This window comes from Littorina saxatilis, linkage group LG8 (genome assembly GCF_037325665.1).
Source record: "Littorina saxatilis isolate snail1 linkage group LG8, US_GU_Lsax_2.0, whole genome shotgun sequence".
In the NCBI taxonomy this organism is placed as follows: domain Eukaryota; kingdom Metazoa; phylum Mollusca; class Gastropoda; order Littorinimorpha; family Littorinidae; genus Littorina; species Littorina saxatilis.
Window position 1 is genome coordinate 42,042,079 of NC_090252.1, and position 12,500 is coordinate 42,054,578.

General features: G+C 39.8%; 1 protein-coding gene across 1 annotated transcript in view; it reads right to left on the bottom strand.

Annotated features, from left to right (window-relative positions):
* Positions 1-12,500, bottom strand: part of LOC138974666 (uncharacterized) — a 38,834-nt gene that overhangs the window by 1,390 nt on the left and 24,944 nt on the right. The window lies entirely within an intron of this gene.

Here is a 12,500-nt window from a genome sequence, read left to right on the forward strand (position 1 = left end):
AAATAAATAAATATTTTTTATTTTTTATTTTTTTTATTTAATCCACGTGCACAAGACAAAAACTTTCATACTGGGGGAGCGAGCCAGTCTGAAGAGTACTCGGGTCCAGCGCCAGCGTTTTTTTTATAATTTCGCTTCACGCGACTTGTTATTTATGTATCCAAAACATCATAGAACGTGGTACAATGCATGAAAACAACGCCGACAGTAAACAAGATGTTATCTGGGCAGTACATTGGGTTGAACTAAAAGAATTCTGCTGAGAATGTACAAAAGAACAAGTCGCGTAAGGCGAAAATACAATATTTAGTCAAGTAGCTGCCATTTTTCAGCAAGACCGTATACTCGTAGCATCGTCAGTCCACCGCTCATGGCAAAGGCAGTGAAATTGACAAGAAGAGCGGGGTAGTAGTTGCGCTAAGAAGGATAGCACGCTTTTCTGTACCTCTCTTTGTTTTAACTTTCTGAGCGTGTTTTTAATCCAAACATATCATATCTATATGTTTTTGGAATCAGGAACCGACAAGGAATAAGATGAAAGTGTTTTTAAATTGATTTGGACAATTTAATTTTGATAATAATTTTTATATATTTAATTTTCAGAGCTTGTTTTTAATCCGAATATAACATATTTATATGTTTTTGGAATCAGAAAATGATGGAGAATAAGATAAACGTAAATTTGGATCGTTTTATAAATTTTTATTTTTTTTTACAATTTTCCGATTTTTAATGACCAAAGTCATTAATTAATTTTTAAGCCACCAAGCTGAAATGCAATACCGAACCCCGGGCTTCGTCGAAGATTACTTGACCAAAATTTGAACCAATTTGGTTGAAAAATGAGGGCGTGACAGTGCCGCCTCAACTTTCACGAAAAGCCGGATATGACGTCATCAAAGACATTTATCAAAAAAATGAAAAAAACGTTCGGGGATTTCATACCCAGGAACTCTCATGTCAAATTTCATAAAGATCGGTCCAGTAGTTTAGTCTGAATCGCTCTACACACACACACACACACACGCACGCACACACATACGCACATACACCACGACCCTCGTTTCGATTCCCCCTCGATGTTAAAATATTTAGTCAAAACTTGACTAAATATAAAAAACAAGTCGCGTAAGGCGAAAATACAACATTTAGTCAAGTAGCTGTCGAACTGACAGAATGAAAATGAACGCACTGCAATTTTTCAGCAAGACCGTATACACGCCGGAACCTCGGCTGTTCCCGCGGATAACCGCAGGCTCTGCAGGCTGTTCACCGCAGACAGAAATTGTCAACACGAGTGGTGAGTGTCTGCACAAAATCGTCTCTGCTTTCTCTAAAATGACATATCATTACAAAACTATTGTTTGTACTTCAACCTAAGGTATTATAGCACCCTATCATCGATTTAATTTTTTCCTTTCGTTCGTATGTGAAGGCTGAGCTTCGAGTATTTGTGGATTTCCTGTAAAAAGTGCCAAAATTCTGACTTCTGCAACTTGTTTAATAAGCTTGGATTTCCGTAATAAATGTGTAAAGTCAGAATTTTGGCACTTTTTACACGAAAAGCACAAATACTCGAAGCTCAGCCTTCACATACGAACGAAAGGAAAAAATTAAATCGATGGTAGGGTGCTATAATACCTTAGGTTGAAGTACAAACAATAGTTTTGTAATGATATGTCATTTTAGAGAAAGCAGAGACGATTTTTGGCAGACACTCACCACTCCTGTTGACAATTTCTGTCTGCGGTGAACAGTCTGCAGAGCCTGCGGTTATCCGCGGGTACAGCCGAGGTTCCGGCGTGAGGTATACTCGTAGCATCGTCAGTCCACCGCTCATGGCAAAGGCAGTGAAATTGACAAGAAGAGCGGGGTAGTACTTGCGCTGAGAAGGATAGCACGCTTTTCTGTACCTCTCTTCGTTTTAACTTTCTGAGCGTGTTTTTAATCGAAACATATCATATCTATATGTTTTTGGAATCCGGAACCGACAAGGAATAAGATGAAAGTGTTTTTAAATTGATTTCGACAATTTAATTTTGATAATAATTTTTATATTTTTAATTTTCAGAGCTTGTTTTTAATCCAAATATAACATATTTATATGTTTTTGGAATCAGAAAATGATGGAGAATAAGATGAACGTAAATTTGAATCGTTTTATAAAAAAAAAATTTTTACTTGACCAAAATTTCAACCAATTTGATTGAAAAACAAGAGCGAAGCCTTCAAGGCTCACGTAAGAAATAGACAAACAGTAACACAAACTCAATCACTCCGTCACACATACACACCAACACACACAGTAAGCTTAGGTGACACTGTGCAAGAAAGAGAGACACTAGATCTAGATCTGTCTGTCTGCATGTAGCCTACTTACAGGGACACGACTGCCAAATAGTCTCGGCCCGCTCAAAATAACAATGACCGAGACCACACACACCACGCGAGAGAGAAAGACTACAGGGAGGCATGCCGTCATGATGCATTAATTGACGTCAAACACTTTTGACCGTGACGTAATCTTATGCGAGCTTTATTCATAGTCTTGGATAACCACTCACACATAGACTCGGAAATGTTAAAGTTTCTACCACAGACATACACACGCACAAACACACACACACACACACACGCACACACACACGCACAAACGCACAGACAGACAAAGTTACGATCGCATAGGCTACACTTCGTGAGCCAATGAGAGCGTGACAGTGCCGCCTCAACTTTCACGAAAAGCCGGATATATGGTGTGTAGAGCGATTGAGACCAAACTACTGGACCGATCTTTATGAAATTTGACATGAGAGTTCCTGGGATTGATATCCCCGAACGTTTTTTTCTTTTTTTGGAGAAATGTCTTTGATGACGTCATATCCGGCTTTTCGTGAAAGTTGAGGCGGCACTGTCACGCTCTCATTTTTCAACCAAATTGGTTGAAATTTTGGTCAAGTAATCTTCGACAAAGCCCGGACTTCGGTATTGCATTTCAGCCTGGTGGCTTAAAAATTAATTAATGACTTTGGTCATTAAAAATCTGAAAATTGTAAAAAAAAAAAAAATGTATAAAACGATTCAAATTTACGTTCATCTTATTCTCCATCATTTTCTGATTCCAAAAACATATAAATATGTTATATTTGGATTAAAAACAAGCTCTGAAAATTAAAAATATAAAAATTATTATCAAAATTAAATTGTCGAAATCAATTTAAAAACACTTTCATCTTATTCCTTGTCGGTTCCTGATTCGTGAAAGCGAAATTACAACATTTAGTCAATCTGTCGAACCCACAGAATAAAACTGCACGCACTGCAGTGTTTTCAGTGACGAGAATAAAACAGCTTCGTCAATCCACGCGGCAAGGAAGTCGCTCAATTTTTGCGTGCAACACGAAGTAAACAGACATGCAAGAATAGCGACGGGTTCAAGTTTAGGTCGCTCCAGGAGAAAAATTCCCGCGGATGTTGGCCTTTAAGAGGAGATATTCCGGAAATAACTCTGTCGGGTTTTGCATTGATTGTAAAAAAGTTGCTTTCTCGTGTTTTTCTGTGATTTTCCATGGAAACACAAAGGCAAGCCTACATGTCACATGTAGGCTACCAGCACGGTTGGCCTAGTAGTGGTAAGGCGTCCGCCCCGTGATCGGGAGGTCGTGGGTTCGAACCCCGGCCGGGTCATACCTAAGACATTAAAATTGGCAATCTAGTGGCTGCTCCGCCTGGCGTCTGGCATTATGGGGTTAGTGCTAGGACTGGTTGGTCCGGTGTCAGAATAATGTGACTGGGTGAGACATGAAGCCTGTGCTGCGACTTCTGTCTTGTGTGTACATGTAGCGCACGTTATATGTCAACGCAGCACCGCCCTGTTAATTATGACCCTTCGTGGTCGGCTGGGCGTTAAACAAACAAACAAACAAACAAACAAACAAACATGCAGGCTTGCGTCAGTGTTTGCATAGTAACAAGGGAAAGCAAATCTTCGACAACCCATACAAACTTGACAGAGTTATTTCCGAAAATCGTCTATTGCACTATGACATGTTCCTCTGACAACGGCTAGTTGCCTTCGGAGGGACAGACAGAGTGATTGACAGACAGGTAGGTAGTCAGGCAGACAGGTAAACAAACAGACGAGAATTCAAAAACACACGCACACGCACCCACGCACACGGACAATCTTGGCGGGGACGTAGCCCAAACGGCAGCGAGCTGGCTTTATAATCAGATCGTTGCTATCAAGCGTGGAATCGAATCCCAGGTTTGTTGAGATTTATTTCTCCGAGTCAACTTTGTGCATAATTATTCTATGGTGTCCGAACACCCCCCGTGTGCGCAATTGCGCACGACAAAGATCCCAAGTTCATCGCGAAAGTCCTAGGGCTTGGAAAACACAAACACACGCATGCATCGCCTTTCGTCGCTCGTTATCATGATGGTATCTCGATACTTTGACGAAACAAACATAGTGCTGGCGTATGGAAGAAGATTGCCGTAGTGGGCTTGTTCGAGTCAAACAATCAACCAAATCCTCAGCGTATTACCTATACCTATCCCAGTATAGTATGTTAAACTCAATTAGTCAGACAGTCACGGACAGCAATGTTATGCATCTTGGTGAACAGTCCCCGGCGAAAGAAACGCAACTCATTCGCGCCCGCTGTTGCGAGTGATTTTTCGTCATTATCAAATTGTCGTAAAATATGAACCAGATAAGATAAATCAAAAAGAAAAACAGATTCGTAGAGGATAATTGACTGGCTGTACGACAAGTGCATAGTATTTAATTGTTTATATTGCTATTTCATATGTTACGTGGATTTCCATTGGTCAATTGGGCAAAACTGAGCTCAGTGCAAAAGTGATATCGACGACATTTCCGTCGATATCAGTTTTGATATCGACGACCTCTTTATTGCTTCCCCACTTCAAAAACAAAAACACCTAAATTTAAAAACAAACAAATATATATATATATGAAAACTAGATGATTTCCCGTTTCGCCGGGTACCGGCTTCGCCGGAAAGAAGTAGAGCCGAATACCAGGCTGCGCCTGGGACCCGGCTTTGCCAGTAACGTAGTAACGGGAATATGGATTGACGCCACACGGAGGAAGGGAGATAATCGCGGCTGAAAACACTGGAGAAGATAAGGAAGAGTTACTGGTAGTGGATCCCGACAAAAAAACACAAAATCGGTTCAGCGCGCACAGCGCTGCGCGCTGAGAGCACGTATTGAAATATCTCATCGATGAGGTTGTGTCCGGGGTGTAGCTGAATACGGTGTCCAAATTTGAAAAAGATCCACCGAGAACTTTGGCCGTGCATCGCGAACAGACAGACAGACAGACAGACAGACACTAGTCGTATATATATATATACTAGAATGAATACCCGCTTCGCCGGGTAGCCGGCTTCGCCGGGAAGAAGTACTTAGAGCCGTACGCCGGCTTCGCCGGGTCCGAACAATGGACCCGCCAAGCTTAGGTCCCTCCCAGATTCGTGGAATGGGAACAGCACGAAAATGATTCAGTGGCCATAATGCCATTCCTGACCATATCGAGTCCCATCCTTGTCGACGAATGTAACCGTGTTAATCACCTTTGGAGGCGAACTCCACTCAAACAGGACTGAGCAAGTTATGGCTTCTCAAAGGAAGGCCAGTACATAAAATTACACAAAAGCCGCCAGACCACATCACAAACAGAACTGAACAATGCACAGGTGTTGCTCATATAGACACACACACACACACACACACACACACACACACACACACAAACACAGAGAAGCCGTATCTATAGAGAGATAGATGACAGTGTATTTTTCGCGTGGCTATAAATTGATTCGACCTTTGCACTTTTACAGTGAGGATAATTTACGGGTCCAATTTACGTTCTGTACACTGCGTTGACCTTCTAACAAGAAGGGCAAAGCCCATACGACTCACATGCTTGACCTAAACCTAGCAATGACATCATACACTAAGAACTGCTTTACACATTTTTCCTACCAAAATACATGTGACCTTGACCCAAGGTCAAGGTCATCCAAGGTCATGCAACACAAAGCTGTTAATTCAAGACATAGGAAGTACAATGGTGCTTATTGGCTCTTTCTACCGTGAGATATGGTCACTTTTAGTGGTTCACTACCTTATTTTGGTCACATTTCATAAGGGTCAAAGAGACCTTGACCTTGATCATATGTGACCAAATTTGTCTCATGATGAAAGCATAACATGTGCCCCACATAATTTTTAAGTTTGAAACAGTTATCTTCCATAGTTCAGGGTCAAGGTCACTTCAAAATATGTATACAATCCAACTTTGAAGAGCTCCTGTGACCTTGACCTTGAAGCAAGGTAAACCAAACTGGTATCAAAAGATGGGGCTTACTTTGCCCTATATATCATATATAGGTGAGGTATTCAATCTCAAAAACTTCAGAGAAAATGTGAAAAATGTGAAAAATAGCTGTTTTTTAGACAACATTTATGGCCCCTGCGACCTTGACCTTGAAGCAAGGTCAAGATGCTATGTATGTTTTTTGGGGCCTTGTCATCATACACCATCTTGCCAAATTTGGTACTAATAGACTGAATAGTGTCCAAGAAATATCCAACGTTAAAGTTTTCCGGACGGCCGGACGGACGTCCGGACGGACGGACGGACGTCCGGACGGACGGACGGACGGACGGACGGACGACTCGGGTGAGTACATAGAGTCACTTTTTCTCAAGTGACTCAAAAATAGTAACAGTAACAGAACGCCGGGAATATCCGAAGACGCTCAGCGCAGTGGACAGCGCAGTGACATTCTAAAAATAGTAGTAACTTACAACTGAACGGGAAAGCCACACGAAGGAAGGGAGATAAACGCCAAACACTGGAGAAGATAAGGAAGAGTTACTTATAATGGTGAAATGAACACAAAAACCAAAATCAGTTCAGCGCTGCGCGCTGAGAGCACGTGTTGAAATATCTCATCGATGATATTGTGTCCGGTGTGTAGCTGAATACGGTGTCCAAATTTGAAAAAGATCCACCGAGAACTTTGGCGTTGTGATGTGGTGTAGCGGCTATGGTGTGTCGGTATGGGGGCCCGGGTAGCTGAGGTGGAACCAAAATAGCTGAGGTGGAACCAAAATCGGTTCCGCGCTGCGCGCTGAGAGCACGTGTTGAAATATCGACCAGGTTGTGTCGTGTCCCGGGTCTACCTGAATATGCCCACCAAATTTGAAGCAGATCCATCGAGAACTTTGGCCGTGCATGGCGAATACACAAATACACAAACACACAAATACACAAATACACAGATACACAAACACACACACACACACACAGACACAAGTCATATATATATGGGTGCGTCTCAGAAACTGATCCTTTTGTGTGTGCCATAATCAAATTAGCCCACAATTGAAACATACTGAATTTTAAATCATGATATTGGTATGTTTGAGAAGTAAAATGAATAAAGAAATAGTACAAACAAAACTGAGTATTTTGCATGATTATTATGAAGGTTGTTTTGCGAAAGAAATGATTAAATGCGTGAAAAATGAAGGTCTGATCTGTGACATGAACCATCAACTAGTTTTGTACCTCACTACAAGAATCGTTTAGAATGTCCAAGGACTGCTATTTTTGTTATGTGTGTTTGGTTTAAGTGTACTTGACAGTTGAAATGTTATTTTGTCCACAGAATTGTTTTTTTAAACGAAATTAATCGCTTGAAAGTTTGCCATCACTGTCGTAACATATGTTTCCGCACGCGTGCAACAGCAACAAGTCCTAAATTTGAACTTTAGAATTTGCATATTCATTTTCAACACGATCTTGACATGAAAGGGCATAGAAAATCGCTAAGCTAAATGTTATTTAAGTATTATTTTCTCAAAATTGCATCTGCAAACTAAGTTGAAAGTTGCGCAATATGACATGCTTCTTCAAAATTCCGTTACGATGGTGAACGGTTTTGCAAATAATGTTCAGAGTTTTGAAGAAAGATTAGAACTATTTTGCGCGTAGTGACTTAGAGGTGCGGGTGACTACGCATGCGCAGTTACAGAGAGAAATAGTTCAGCTTCCAGCAGCGAAGAAAGATTTCGAGAATGTTTCCGAAGTCTGTGATTTTGTTACGACAGTGATCAACACCCAAGGTTCTTAAGAAAAGGTGAGTTTTTGCTGCTATGATATTCTATGAAGTGAAAAATTAGGCTACACATTTGTTAATAATAGTTTTTCTTTCGATTTCACGTAGTCAAAACTTGACTAAATGTTTTAACATAGAGGGGGAATCGAAACGAGGGTCGTGGTGTATGTGTGTGTGTGTGTCTGTTTGTCTGTGCGTGTGTGTGTGTAGAGCGATTCAGACTAAACTACTTGACCGATCTTTATGAAATTTGACATGAGAGTTCCTGGGTATGATATCCCCGGACGTTTTTTTCTTTTTTTCGACAAATACTTTTGATGACGTCATATCCGGCTTTTTGTAAAAGTTGAGGCGGCACTGTCACACCCTCATTTTTCAATTAAATTGATTGAAATTTGTGTAAAGCAATCTTCGACGAAGGCCGGACTTCAGTATTGCATTTCAGCTTGGTGGCTTAAAAATTAATTAATGACTTTGGCCATTAAAAATCTGAAAATTGTAATAATTTTTTTTTTATATATAAAACGATCCACATTTACGTTCATCTTATTTTACATCATTTCCTGATTCCAAAAACATATAAATATGTTATATTTGGATTAAAAACAAGCTCTGAAAATTAAAAATATAAAAAATTATGATCAAAATTAAATTTCCGAAATCCATTTAAAGGAACGGTAAGTGTCAATGTTTTCTTTAATTGTAAAAGTTGTATGTTCAATGGAATGGTAAGTCTGAACAAAATAATTACTTTATTTTGTTTTTAGCCAGTGAATGTGGATGCATCAAAATCTTGAACGACATTAAACAAATTCATGTTAGTGAAACTAGTACACATATTGCATCAATCTTTAGTTGAAATCGCAGGTACTTGCATGTTTCAGGTGCAAGAGATTCGACCTGATGAACTGGTGGTAACGTTCCTTCGAAGGAAACCGGAGGGGAACTACTATTGCTTTCCAGGGATCGATGATATTTCCTTAGTCCCTACATCTGATGCAACCATGATTCGTGACCCCACCTTCAATGCCAGGAGGCATTATTTCTTTTAAAATAAATTAATTAACTGCAAGTGGCAACTGTTCTATATGTAACCAATGCCTTTGGTTTATTGTCTCAACAATTGAATGAACCACTTTTGAACATTTGCATTCTTCATGTCAAACCTTATAATACATGTCTGGTTGTTCGTTTCCGAGTTACGTGGGTGATGAACTTTTCATTAATGTTTCTCTTTTTTGGGGCCAAGTTTGCTAGATTTTGTCCAGCTTTTTTTCTTTCTGTTCCTGTTTTAGTGTTTGGCATTTTACCTAAGAAGAATCTGGTTGCAAAATCAGCTTCATTTAGTAAAGTTTGTGGGAAAAAGCATAACCGTTTCTTTGTTACAAAAGTGATGTTTCCATGTTACATCGGTGACCATTTTGCATTCTTTTGGGATAACTTTCTAACATTTTGTCTTAGAGCAACAAATCTTTGTATATATGCTATTGTGAAGGTTAAATGTCAATAAGACTGAATGAATGCCATGTATCAACATGTTCTGATCAGGATATCATTAATTAATTTTCATTTTTGTATTGAAATTTTGACGAATGCATGGAACTTTGAAAAAAACATTATTTTGTTGTTTGCATGTAGTCATTTCATATTGAACTCTATAATGGCTTGTGATTCAACAATAATAACTGAATAAAAGTCGTTTTCAGCCTTATAAATGCAGTTTTTTTGTCTTTTATTTTTTCCATGTTACACGGGTGATTTTGCACACATGGTCCAAATAATGCTCAATATATGGCAAACTAAAGGCAATGTTATATTTTTTCTTGTTTAAACTGAAAAGGTACACCCTGAGAAGTGTGTAAATAGTATTATCAAAGTTTTCTGGGAAGATTTTACTTTTGGTGATAATGTCACAAACAGAGGACGAGATTCTGAGACGCACCCATATATATATACTAGAGGAATATTCGGCTTCGCCGGGGTGAATCGCGAGACAGAGACAGACAGCGTAGCGGTTCACCACAATCACCTTTGAAGGTGAAGTCCTGTCAAACGGGATTGAGAATTTTAGAGCTTATTTCTTAGCCCTATATTATCTGTTGTGGCTTCTCAAATGCCAGAACATACAGACAGACAAAAGCCGCTAGATCCCATCACAAACAGAACTCTACAATACACAGGTGTTGCCCACAGACACACACACACAAACACACACACACACACACACACAGAGAAGCCATATATATATATATATATGTATATCTATATCTATAAATATATAGAGATAGGTGACAGTGTATTTTTCGCGTGGCTATAAATTGATTCGACCTTTTCACTTTGACAGTAAGAACAACTTACGGGTGCATGGGAAGCGTTCTGGACAGCGCAGTGACATTCTAAAAATAGTAACGTAGAACCGGGAATATGGATTGAAGCCACACGAAGGAAGGGAGATAAACGCAAAACACTGGAGAAGATAAGGAAGAGTTACTGGGAATGGTGAAATGAACAGAAAAACCAAAATCGGTTGTGCGCTGCGCGCTGAGAGCACGTGTTGAAATATTTCATCGATGATATTTTGTCCGGGGTGTAGCTGAATACGGTGTCCAAATTTGAAAAAGATCCACCGAGAACTTTGGCGTTGTGATGTGGTCTAGCGGCTTTGGTGTGTCGGTATGGGGGCCCGGGTAGCTCAGGTGGAACCAAAATCGGTTCAGCGCTGCGCGCTGAGAGCACGTGTTGAAATATCTCATCGATGAGGTTGTGTCCGGGGTGTAGCTGAATACGGTGTCCAAATTTGAAAAAGATCCACAGAGAACTTTGGCCGTGCATCGCGAACAGACAGACAGACAGACAGACAGACAGACACTAGTCGTATATATATATAGACGTAATGATCCCAGAATTTAGTTGAGCAAGTGACAAAAGACTTTTTGAAAGGAAAGACATCTTAAAATACTGAAAAGTACAAGAAAAGAGTGAACAAAAAAGAAATAATAATCAGAGGGAGGGATATGGAACAGCCAAAACTGAGACAAATACTTTTGTAATTTCTTTACAGTAAATACAAAATGTCCAGAGAATTAGCAATACATCTAACACTAGATGATTACCCGCTTCGCCGGGAAGAAGTAGAGCCGAATACCAGGCTGCGCCTGGGACCCGGCTTTGCCACACGGAGGAAGGGAGATAATCGCGGCTGAAAACACTGGAGAAGATAAGGAAGAGTTACTGGTAGTGGATCCCGACAACAACAAAAAAAACAAAAAAAAATCGGTTCAGCGCGCACAGCGCTGCGCGCTGAGAGCACGTGTTGAAATATCTCATCGATGAGGTTGTGTCCGGGGTGTAGCTGAATACGGTGTCCAAATTTGAAAAAGATCCACCGAGAACTTTGGCCGTGCATCACGAACAGACAGACAGACAGACAGACAGACAGACAGACAGACAGACAGACAGACAGACAGACAGACAGACAGACAGACAGACAGACAGACAGACACTAGTCGTATATATCTATAGATTGACTGACTGTGTTATGATATCTTCTGCTATGGTCTGTTGAGACAGTGATATCAAAATCGAGACTGGAGGTCGAGATTTTGATATCACTGTCGAAACAGACCAATAGCAGAAGATATCATCACACAGTCAGTCAATGTTAGATATATTGCTAATTCTCTGAACATTTTGTATTTACTGTAAAGAAATTACAAAAGTATGTGTCTCAGTTTTGGCTCTTCCATTATATCCCTCCCTCTGATTAGTATTTCTTTTTGTTCACTCTTTTCTTGTACTTTTCAGTATTTCAAAATGTCTTTTCTTTCAAAAAGTCTTTAGTCACTTGCTCAACTAAATTCTGGGATCATTACATTTTCATAAATATTTGTTTGTTTTTAAATTTAGGTGTTTTTGTTTTTGAAGTGGGGAAGCAATAAAGAGGTCGTCGATATCAAAACTGATATCGACGGAAATGTCGTCGATATCACTTTTACAATGAGCTCAGTTTTGCCCAATTGACCAATGGAAATCCACGTTACATATATGAAATAGCAATATTGGGTATTATCGTTTACTTGTTCATAACTTGTGTTAAACAGGGTAGGGGTCAAGCGAGTCGTGATTGCAGGCACACGTGTCTCTTCAACATGCTGAGAAAATCGTAAAAATGCAAACAAAATTACACAAAAATAACATTTTTGGAGGAAATTCATTTTTCAACAGCACCATTTAATTAGAATTATTCGCCAAACCGTTTAAGACTAAAATAAATGAGCAAAGATCACTTCGACAGTGTTAAAAAGAGTTGTACAGGGACTGTACATGAACTTTGAGATTCGT